The sequence below is a fragment of the Sinocyclocheilus anshuiensis genome, unplaced genomic scaffold, assembly GCF_001515605.1.
Source record: "Sinocyclocheilus anshuiensis isolate Anshui unplaced genomic scaffold, SAMN03320099.WGS_v1.1 scaffold1843, whole genome shotgun sequence".
Lineage (NCBI taxonomy): Eukaryota > Metazoa > Chordata > Actinopteri > Cypriniformes > Cyprinidae > Sinocyclocheilus > Sinocyclocheilus anshuiensis.
Genome location: NW_015552675.1, coordinates 170,799 through 183,076, shown reverse-complemented (window position 1 = coordinate 183,076; position 12,278 = coordinate 170,799). Strand labels below are relative to the sequence as shown.

The 12,278-nt window shown below is 41.4% G+C and overlaps 1 pseudogene; it reads right to left on the bottom strand.

Moving 5' to 3' along the window:
- LOC107667466 (putative olfactory receptor 52P1) overlaps positions 1-5,423 on the bottom strand; it is a 7,213-nt pseudogene extending 1,790 nt beyond the window's left edge.
- Between the last annotated feature and the right edge of the window lie 6,855 nt (positions 5,424-12,278).

The following is a 12,278-nucleotide window of genomic DNA, read 5'->3' as shown; positions in this document are numbered from 1 at the left end:
CACACACACACGCACGCACGCACGCACACACACACACACACACACACACACACACACACGTTGGTATTGGTGGTTTGCGGGGACTCTCCATAGGCTTAATGGTTTTTATACTGTACAAACTGTATTTTCTATCACCCTACACCAACCCTACCGCTTACAGAAAACTTTGTGCATTTTTAGATTTTCAAAACAACACATTCTCACTCCCAACTCGATACATATTGTTCCTTGGTGAGGACCATTTGGGATCACTTTTTGACGCACAGGGTAGCACTTTAGCATCATTTTTCGACGTGCAGGGTCCCCATTGCTTTAAATAAGAAACCTTTGGTGCCAATATGCAGACGCGAAAGGCATTAGGAATTTGATTGTCAAGATTAAATTATATATTGGGTAATAATATTGCCATTATTGCATATATGTTGGGGTGTAATTTTTTCAATATAGACAGTCACAGCAATTTTATTTACATTACACTATTTACACATTTATGAGCACATAACCCAACCCCTGCCCCTAAACCTACCATTTGTCAATAAAACAGGATCTAACAGGCAGATACAAATACAGTCATAAATTATTTTATTATTAAGTCTACATATATTATTAAGTCTTCTGAGGCAAAACGATTGATTTGTGAGAGGAATAGACGTGATCACTGTCTCTATCTGCCGTAAAGCTCAGATCCTGTGTGCAGTCTGTGCGCAAATTAAAAAATTGCCGCCAGAAGAAGCCTTGTGCGTCTCGTGACTGATTGCATCATGCTAATGTTCGGGAGTATCTTTTTGAATTAGATGTGAGCGATTTAAGGGAGCGGGATTATTTTCAGCGATTAAAACCTTATGATTTACTCTGTTCTTCACAAAGATATCGTATGGCATCAGAAGACTTGGAATGCAACACGACTTGTTTGTAATACTTTTATACTGCTTTTTATGGTCAGTTTTTGCAATAAATACATGTGACTATACTTTCATTTGCCTGTCACGTGTTTTATATTGTTCAGAAGTGGATAGGTTTAGAGTAGGGTGGGGTTAGTTGCTCCAATGAAAGTATACATTTATATGAATAGATTTCTATTTTTATAAATGCATGCAAACCATTAAATTAAAGGGTTAGTTCACCCAAAAATGAAAATTCTGTCATTAATTACTCACCCTCATGTCATTCCAAACCCGTAAGACCATCATTAATCTTCGGAACACAAATTAAGATATTTTTGATAAAATCTGAGAGATCTCTGACCCTCCTTAGACAGCAACGCAACTACAATATTTCCAGGTCCAGAAACATAGCAAGGACATCTGTAAAATAGTCCATGTGACATCAGTGGTTCAACCGTAATTTTACGATGCTACGAGAATACTTTTTGTGTGCAAAGAAAACAATAATAACATAATTTATTCAACAATTCTTTTCCCAGAGTTATACCATCTTCCGCCATTTTGGAGAGTATCCACTGAACGTAAACAACGTAATCGGCAGTTGCTGAACTCAAAATACTATTCAGCATGTCAAAATAATATTAGGTAAATTCGCAGTTTGCGGAATCACACAGACCAAATAAAAACACATTCAGACACAGAAAGTGCATTTTAAAGTAGAATAACTGGCTGTAGCATTGTTTTTTTGGAGAAACAAGTATGTCAATTTAGCACGTTTTTGATGTCCGACAGAAGTGGCTGCACAGACAGCATGTGATGATCTCCAGTCCCATTTTACCTTAGCTCCCAACCTGCTTAACCTGCAACTTGCATTTCAGTTTGTGGGGGTTACTATCAGGACAGATAACTGTCTCCTGAGCTCTGTTTTTCCTTCTTTTGCTTTGTGCCCCCCATCTGCCTTTTGGTTATGCCTCATACTCAGACCGCCCAGCCTGATCCTCGAATTCTCTGCTCTCCTTGGCCTTCTTGCCTCAGTCAAGCCCCTTGGTGGTTGCCGGTTCATAATGATCCCTGTTTACCGACTTTCTGTCTAACCCTGACCTTGAACTGTCTTTCCTGTAGAGAACCTTTTTTGTACGGATTTCTGGCTCTGACCCTTGATCAGACCTAACTATCTGTTCTGTCTTATCCTTGCTAGTTAAATGCCAGCTTATTTAATGTGCCTCAGATAGGCTGTCCGTGGACAATACAAATAAACATCATATTTCATGTTTGTAATTAATAAAAATGACTTTAGAGACATCATTGAACACATTAATGTAACATAACTCTTAAATATTGTAATGTCTGATTACGTTTCTTAGGGAATTAATTATTATTAATTCATTCAGGTTTTGAAAGGACTCAGAATGAAAATGATGTTAACGGAGTTCTGAGAAGTTCCCAAAGTTCTAACTCGTTTTCACGAGTGGTTTTAAATTCAGCCTGAGAGAAATCATAAAGCAGAGATTTGTCTTACGTTTACTGTTTAAATCAATCATCAGCGCCAGTTCAGCAGATAGAAGATTCTGGTTGCCCTGTTATGCGCATAAATGATTATCTGTTGAAATTGTCTGTTGTAAGTTTCGTGTCCCTTTGTCTGTGACAGGAGAAACGTGCGCTTTCTGAAAGTAGTAAAAGGATGCGTCCCTTTTTTGGAATGCAAAAGGGGGGGAAAGGGGAGGTGTCCTGAGGTCATGCCCATGTCACGAGTTGTGTGTCTGCCATTCTTCTCCTGGACAGGGAGCTCTTAATCTGTCGCTTTCTGTTTATCGGATTTAGCAATTTATGCGTTAACTGGTCATGGGGTCCGGGCGAGTCTGTCGCTGGAACATTTCCAGATACCATGTTCTTTGTTCTGTTGTTTATTATCTTGAGGGTGTGATTAAATTACTCGTCCTCTTCCTGTTTGATGTAGTAGTTCATTCATTGGTGCTCACAAGACATCACGAGGTATCTATAAGTTGTAGTCCTGATACAAAAGATCTCTGTGTTATCTCTTGATTAGATTGGTTCGTCATCTCATGATGAGTTGTTTCTGTGGCATATCAGTGTCCGTTCATGACAGAAATCCCTACAATATGCATAAGCTGTCTGTGGATACCACACTTTTAGGATAATTATCTAGGGCCTGTCAAATAACTTAAACCTATTGCCACCTACTTGATTTTGCAGAATCCCAAATTTCACCAATTTGATAGGCAGTTTGTGGACTAGTGTCTCTAATTGGGACAATTGACCGTTCGCAGGGAGCTTGACTGACAGGTGATCTGACCAATCAGAATGCGGATATTATGTGCCGCCATTGTTATCCGCCATCTTGCCCGACAGCTACAGCTGGTCTCATAGAAATCCATGTTAAAACGGGGTAAAATATATAGACTGAATTGAAACTTTTTCAATATAACTAAATATAAAAATATGTGCAGGGTTAAGCTGTGCTGTTGTTGTCTGCCACAGTAACGGCAATACGCTAAGGAATTCCTTTAAAGTACTTATTTTACGTACCAGAAAATTTGGCACTCTATGCATGGCTTGCAGTGCTTAAGTTAAAATACTTAGTGTTAAATAATAAAATAATATGTTAAAACGTGTGCTCTTATCATTCTGTGGACAAAATCCCGTGAACTTCTCCCCGATTGGGAGCTGTTTATGCACATGTGCGCTCATTTGTTTTCAATGCAGCTAACTTCACGTCGCTTCATGTCATCTTCCCACTCATTAAACTATGACAGATCCATTACTGCAAAAAGACGGTCACTGCGACACTATAAAGTGATGAAACTATGGCGCCATGTGCTTTTTAAAGCGATTTTCATAGGTTTCACATTATATTGTCAGCTCAAAAAATATGTAATTGTGACTAGAAACCCCAGAGACCGGAAATGTAAAGCACTGTACCAGTCAGGAGAGACTTCCGCGTTCAGAAAAGGTGGTTAGATTGTGTTTTCTTAGCGTCTACACCTACCCCAACCCTAAACAATAATGCAAAAACAGTATTGTTGTACAGTGTGACAAAAAATACGCTATATTGATGTGCACATGCCCAGTAGCTGCAGTATCCCTTCTAGCCGTAACCACAAATCAGACAGGAGAGTAGATTAACTTCTCAGAATCAGAATCAGAATGAGCCTTATTGCCAGGTATGTTTACACATTCGAGGAATTTGTTTTTGTGACAGAAGCTTCCACAGTGCAACAGAATGACAATGACAGGACAAAAACACAGATAATAAAAATAGAACAAGTAAATAAGGCATAACAATATACAGTTTGACAATTGTATGTACATGTATACTACAATAGACAGTTTTGTATGTACAGGTATATTATGTGAAAATTCGAAATGTAAACTAAGTATGTGTGTTAGATAAATAAGTATATACGTGTATAAATAGTGCTGTGTGTTCCACAATTATTGTCAAGTGTTCATAAGATGGATTGCCTGAGGGAAGAAACTGTTCCTATGCCTGGCCGTTCTGGTGCGCAGTGCTCTGTAACGCCGACCAGACAGCAAATAGAGTAACTTGCATGTAATTATGCATAATTTATTGTTATTATAATAGTTAGTACATGTGACATATGTAACAAGGACACCTTAAAATAAAGTGTTACTGACTTTAGAAATGGTAATGTATCTATGTATAGATATCTATGGGTGTCTCGCCTTGCCACCACAAAGACCTGTCTGTGTTTGATGTTTTAGGTGTGTGTGTGTGTGTGTAAAGACATACATTGTACACTTTTTAATATACATATTGTCTTTAATATGCATTTATTTATTTAAAATATATTTTATAGGTAGCTTTCCTTCTTCAACTGCAAAATTGTCTTATATTGGGGTCAAATTTTATATGTCATTACTTTATACTGATTGATTTATTAAAAAAAACATTAATTTTTCTAAAGAAAATACCTTTTGGTTTATAAATTTCAGTTGTTCTCCATCCATAGATTATTGGGTTAAAACAACATGGAACAAATAAGCACATGAAGCTTATAACTATACGGTTGTTGGAAGAAATGTTGTTTCTTAATCTTTATGATAGAAATGCAATCAAAGCAGAAATCAAAGCAACTGACAGGACAATTAAGAGGGTAATGCAGGTGTTTAAGGCCTTCGTGTGAGCTTTGCCAGATTTGAAAGCAGAGGTAAAAATCTCAACATAGAATAAGTAATGAGAATAAAATCTGCAGCCGACACAAGGAAAACAGTCAAAAGTCCTACAATGTTATTAATAGATGTATCTCCACAGGCTAACTGAACCAATGCCATGTGCTCACAAAAACAGTGATCAATGACATTTGTTGCACAAAATGACAGTCTTCCAGCTAGAGAGACAATGGCGATAATCAGGAGTCCATTTCTGATTAGAGGTGCATAAACAAACTTTAGAAAGTTACAGATTTCCTTGTATTTATGATAATAAAGTGGTTTGCATATTGCAAAATAACGATCAAGTGCCATCCAAAAAAGCAAAGTAGTTTGAAATGTTCTCATCGAGGACTCGGGACGTGGTGGAGGTTTCCGGACCGGGAAAGCAAAGCCGACATCTCCGGATCCGATTCAGGCCGGTCTTGGAGGGCGGTGGCACAGCTGGATCTTCCCCTCCAGAGAGCTCTCCCTCCGATGCAGTGATCGACATCCGGTTGTTGGGAGGAGCACCGAAGGATACCATTGGTTGCGAAGCGTTAGAGGAGTGATGGTCCCCCAGCACTTCAGGCTGCACTACCCCCTGTTGTGCTGCAAGCGGCCATCTCCCCCTCCACACGGGTGCGTCTTTGTAAAGACAAAGGATCGTCTTTTTAAAGATGCCGTTTCACCCGTGCGTTTCTGGATGCGGTGGTTACCTGGCGCCAGGTGATGTTCACGATCGCTGCCTCACGTGTCTGGGCATTAAGCACGCCGAAGTGGCATTCGTGGATGAGTCATGTTCCCATTGTGGGAAGATGACCATCTCGGAGTTGCGGACCAGGCTCCACTACCTCGAAAGGGGTGGAGTTCCGTTGCCTCTGCCACGATCTAGTTCTCTTCCTGGTAGAAGTCAGGCAGTAGCTCGGGCGGTTTGAGGATCACAGTGGCGGCAACCCCTCCGAGGAACCAACCTCCCAGGGACCACCACTCCTCTTGCACTTCACAGCCAGCCGAGCTCCCTAAGGAACGCGCTGGGCCCTCCACAAAGAGCGTACCAGCCGTATCTTTTGGGGCTCCTCCCGATGATCAGCTGTCGATCGCTGCATTGGACGGCGAGCCTGAGCTCTCTGGAGAGAAAGGCACCGAGGCGGACCGTTCCACTTGGGGTATCGCCGAATACCCCTTCGCTGCACCGCCGTCGAGGGTGGTGAGGGAGGAGGAGCCCGCCGGCCGGTTTCTGGCAGTAAAAGTTGCCGTCCACGACCTGGTGAGCTCGTCATGCACCTCCGGGAAGAAAGGCACCGGTGGGGGGGGCGCTGAGAACCAGCGCGAGCCACCCTGAGAAACCAATCATCCAACATCGAGGACTCGGGACGTGGTGGAGGTTTCCGGACCGGGAAAGCAAAGCCGACATCTCCGGATCCGATTCAGGCCGGTCTTGGAGGGCGGTGGCACAGCTGGATCTTCCCCTCCAGAGAGCTCTCCCTCCGATGCAGTGATCGACATCCGGTTGTTGGGAGGAGCACCGAAGGATACCATTGGTTGCGAAGCGTTAGAGGAGTGATGGTCCCCCAAGGGTTGGTTCCCTGAGGGGTTTGCCGCCACTGTAACCCTCAGACCATCTGTGCTACTGCCCGAAGTAGTCCACGCTTGGCTGCCGCCAGTACGAACACTAGATCGCAGCAGAGGCAACGGCGCCTGGCCCACAGCTCCGAGATGGTCATCTTCCCACAATGGGAATATGACTCATCCACGAATGCCACCTCAGCGTGTTTAATGCCCAGACAAGATCCGTCGTCTTTACAAAAACGCACCCGTGTATGCTCTTTTATAGAAATAACCTCTTTCAGGGAAATGCCTCTTTTAGTGCTGAGGCGCACAGGGGAAATGGCCACTTGCAGCACAACAGGGGGTAATGCAGCCTGAAGTGCGCAACCCACTCGACACGGGAACGACCACTGCTGAAGCGCCGTCCGCCAACACAAGAAGTTCCCTAGAGCGCGCACGAAGTAGTTGGTAGGAGCAGAACGATGCTGTTGCTCGGCTCCGAAGCGAAAAGCTGGTATGCATTGCACCGGCTGCCTTTTTATGCTCACGCTGTGATCAGCAGCAGCTGGATGCAATTATCGTATGCCCATGTGCATTGGCTCGTTTAGTTTACACTCGAAGTAGATTGGTCTCTCTAAGCGAGATCCCAATTCGTCGAAAGGGAACAAACAACTCAAATATTGATGTTGATCAGCCAGCAGATGGCATTAAATGTCAGCGTGCCAATGCTGTAGAAATGCAAAATGTTAGAACAGAAGTCCAAAAAACACATTTCCAATCTAAAAGTAGAGAGGATGAACTTCCATTGATGGAGTGTGTAGAGATAAATGATAAAAGTGAGAACAAATCAGATGACGAAGTGATTGAAAATTGTAGTCAGTTCACAGTTAGCTCTGGTGTCGTGAGGTCTGACAGTGATTCAGACAATGAATGTGAAAGTATAGAGAGTTTCTTTGAAGTTGGAGACAATGATTCTCAAATAAGGACATCAGAATTGAGTGGATGTGAAGTGAAATTCTACTCTGGGAGACAGATTAGCACCTTTCTTGATGAAACGAAAGGTGTGCGGAATTTACAAATTGATCTGGTTTTTTTTTCCAGATTCGAGGAAATTTGTAGCTTCCTGTAGAGATGTAATGAGAAATACCACAGTTGAGGAGTTTAGCAGACAAAAACGATACTGTCTCAAAAAAATTTATCACCAAAGTAAAGAAGATGATTCATCAAGGAAAAGAGTAAATTATTATTGATTCGGTAGAGGGACAGTTTTGTTTTGATCACTGCATTACAGTAACTTTTTATGACATCCTTACAAATTAGATGTCGTAATAAAGAAAAGAGAAGTGCTCTCATCAAATTTTTAGATTTTAAAAAGGCTAGTGTGATATTCTTGCAAGAAACACGCATAGATATATATAACCAGGCAGAATGGCTAAATGAATGGAAAGGGCAGAGGTTTCTTAGCCATGGTTCTAGTGTAAGTGCTGGAGTAGCTGTTCTCATATCAGAAAGTGTCCAGGGGAACGTTTCCAATATGGTAGAAATAATTCCTGGAAGAATGCAGCGAGTAGATATTATTTTACAAAGTGTGTCCTTTTCCCTTATTAATGTATATGCTCCCAACATTGGATATGAACGAGTTTAATTTAAAAAAAAAAGTTACAGGAAGCTATGAATAATATTTCTCGTGAACATTTTATTATTGTAGCTGGAGATTTTAATTGCACTCTTGATCATACAGTCGATAGGAATCATGATGAACCTCATCTTAATTCAGCAGAAGCTCTTAAGAAAGTAATACTTTTCCATTCGTTTTTGTAGATGTGTGGAGAGAATCTTTTCCTAAAAGTAGGCAATATACTTGGCTGAAAATGAATTCCAATATAATATCAGTGTCACGTGTATGTTCCCATTTAGTTCCTGTTGTCCTTATTTGGTCCTTCCAGTTCCTTTTCCCATTATTAGTATCACCTGATCCTTGTTATTAGTTATCCCCATCACCTGTCTGCCCCTCGTTATCTGCCTTATTCTAGCCCGTTCTGAGTTTCTTTGTCTGGAATTGTGTTTGTCAACTCCTTGTGCTACGTGTGATTCCCTGAAAAAAAAAATTAAACTCCTTTGTTTTGTACTCCTGGTCTCCTCGTTCCTCGCTCCGTGCTCCTCACAGTAGCAACCCGTGACAATCAGGGGCTAGATTAGACAGAATATATGTTCAGAAGGGTAGAAGAGGAAGATATTTTGATAGTAGAATTAATCCTACACCAATTTTTGATCATTATTATGTTTCTGTTATGGTTACAACATTAGGTACTAGCTACAAATCTTATTTGGCACCTTAATAACAACTTACTGCAAGATCGTACATTTGTACATTTATTTTCTTTATTTTGGAGAGTTGGAGAGAGAGAAAGACAGAGTTTAAGTCCCTAAGTCAATGGTGGGACATTGGGAAAATTCAGATTCAGTCGTTTTGTCAACAGTATGTAAAAAAACAATGCAAAAGAAATTGAAAAGCTGGGAAATAAATGATGAGATTGAATAGCTCCATAAGTGAGAGAGATGGAACAAGTGGAGATTTGCTTGAACAATATAACTTTCTTTAAACAAATTATCATGAAGAAAGAGATCAAGGAACAAAAGTACAAACAATATTTACGCAACGTAACAATATGGATTCTTCAACATCTATCTTTTTTTGCGTTGGAAAGAAAAGTTCGAGAAAAAAGTTGATTACTCATCTTAAACTATCTGATGGAAGAGAGACAACAGAAAAGAGAGAAATTGTTTCACAAGTTTTGTCTTTTTATGAAGAACTTTATAGTGCTCAACCTTGTGATTCTGAGGCAATAGATTTTTTCTCAGTGGAATTCCAAAATTGAGTGTAGATGAGAAGATACAACTGGAAAAAGTGCTTTAATTTGAAGAATTGAGAACAGCTGCTAAACAACAATCTTCTGGACAATCTCCGGGGTTAGATGGACTGACCTCTGAGTTTTATAAAACTTTTTGGTCATTGATTGGAGCAGATTTACATGCTGTTTTTCGTGAATGTGAAAAATCAAAAATTCTTTCTCTCAGTTGAAGAAGAGCTGTAATGACGTTATTGCCGAAGAAAGGAGATTTAGGATTCTTGAAAAACTGCGGCCCTATCTCCTTATTAGGAAAAGATAACAAGATACTTTCAAAAACATTAACAAATAATTTGAAGAAGGTTATGGCTTCTATAATTGATGAAGATCAATCATATTGTATTCCAAGATGTTCCATCTTTGATATCCTTTTTCTGGTGCGTGACCTATTACATCTTACTGAGATATATAAACATGATGTAGGCCTTTTGTCTCTTGACCAGGAAAAGGCATTTGACAGAGTCGATTACGAATATCTTTTTAATACTTTGTCAGCCTTTGGATTTGGAGAACGGGTTATTTCATGGATTCAGATACTTTATACAGATGTTTGTAGTATGCTGAAGATAAATGGAACCTTATCAATAACTTTTCCTGTGCGTAGAGGTGTAAGACAAGGATGCAGCCTCTCGGGACTTTTATATGCAATATCTATAGAACCTTTATTAAGAGTTCTAAGGAAAAACTGAAAAGGTATTTCAGTCCTTAATCCCAATATATCGGAAGCTACTACAGTTAAATTTATAGTTATGCTGACGACGTTATGGTCATAATAAGATCTCAAGAAGATATTTTTGAACTGTGCAAGTGTTTGGACTTTTATCAAAAAGCATCTTCAGCATGGGTAAATTGGAAAAAAACAGAAACACTACTTTTTGCCATTGGAATACTGAAGGATTTAAAATTCTTGTAATATTTTTTGGTACTCAACAATATATGACAAAGAATTGGGATGGAGTAGTTGGAAAAAGTACTTGGAAGATTAAAAAGTTGGAGTTGGATTCAACAATAACTATTGTACAGAGGCAGGGTTTTAGTGGTAAACAACTTGGCTGCATCAATGTTCTGACACCGACTGACTGCTTTGCACCCTCCAGCAGGACTTTTACAGCTGCTCCAGAGACATTTTGTAAACTTTTTCTGGGGAGGACATCATTGGCTTCATCCAGGCATTTTGAATTTACCTGTGTTTGAAGGGGGCCAAGGTCTTATTGATTTAGTGTCAAAATGGAAAGCTATGAGGATACAATCAGCCCAAAAAATGCTTTATAATACAGATTTAAAGCCTTGTATAATGTGTGGTTTGGCGGTATTACGAGCCACTAGTAAAATGGGACATGACAGAGAATTATTTCTAATGTCTAAAAAAGTAGTTGAGGGTTTGGGCATTAGGGGGTTTTATCAGTCTGTACTAAGTGCATGGAGTATATTTAAAGTTGAAAGAGAGAATCATTTTGGTCTTGAAGAACCACTTTTTTTATAATTCATGGTTGTGTCATCAATATAGTTTACCAAGCATTGAAATCAACACCTTTATTTCATCTGGTGTTTTAAAAGTTGGAGATTTAATTGATACAGAACAAAATAAGTGGTTTTCTGTACAAGAGATTATTAAACAAATGGGGAGAAGGTCAGAAAGGATTGTGAAAAACGTTTTAAGTAAGCTAAAAACATAATTTCCTATATCGTTAAATAAGTTCCTTGAATATTGTTTTGTTAGTGGTTTAAATCAGTGTTCTTTTCCTGAATTATTTGTTAGACCATAGAGCACATGAGGGATGAGAACACAACAAAAACAGAGCAGGTGGTGGTGGAGCCCGAGGTGGAGACAGAGAGCCGATGAGCAAGGGTGATGGGGAGGATGCGGAGGGCCAAGGCGGAGCAGATTGCTCCGGTGACCGAGGCAGAGGTGGGGATCCAGAAGGCCGCGGTGGAGCCTGACAGAGCCGGAGGGATGAGGAGTAGCCAGAGGAGTGGAGTCCTGAGGCAGTGGATAGTCGACAACAGACCAAGGCGGAGCCGGAGGGATGAGCGAGCCCGGCAGAGCTGGTGGACTGACTGGCCACGGTGGAGAGGAGGGAGCTAGGAGCCATGGTGGAGCTGCTGGGTCGAAGGGCCGAGGCGGAGTCCAGAACTCAGAGGCTGGAGGCGGAGACATGGGATCCTCCAGCCACGACGCCGATGGAGACTGGCAGACCACGGTAATCCCACTGCACAGATGGTGAGCTGAGGGGCTGTCAGGAGACAGCAGTGACGATGGTGAAGACTGATACAGAGGAGGTGGGAGAGGGAGGCTGGGTGGGAGTTCAGAATGTTCAGGGGTTTTAGGAATGGTGTGTGCTGCCCACACACACCACAAGGCCACTCGCAGCACAGGGAGTGCCAGCGATAGGGGAACGACCTCCACGGTCATTTCAGGACTGGCAGATAGTTCAGGGCAGACAGATAATTCAGGGCAGGCAGATGATTCACAAACGGCCTCCATGGCCAAAACAGGACTGACAGAGAGTTCAGGGCAGACAGACAGTTCAGGCAGAGAGTTCAGACAAAGGCGGGAGAAGAGGGGGCATGTCTGCATATATATTCAAATTCAATTCCACTGAGCTCGGCTCACCCTTAGCCATGGTGCAGTGGGCGGAGCTTCCCTCTGCGCTCTTGCTGTCCATGGCGCTGTCCCCAGTGGCGAGCACTTTAGCCGGCTCTTGCACCCAGTGCCGCATTAATCATTTGTGGGGCCCTGGGCTAACACAGCTTTGGGGGCCCC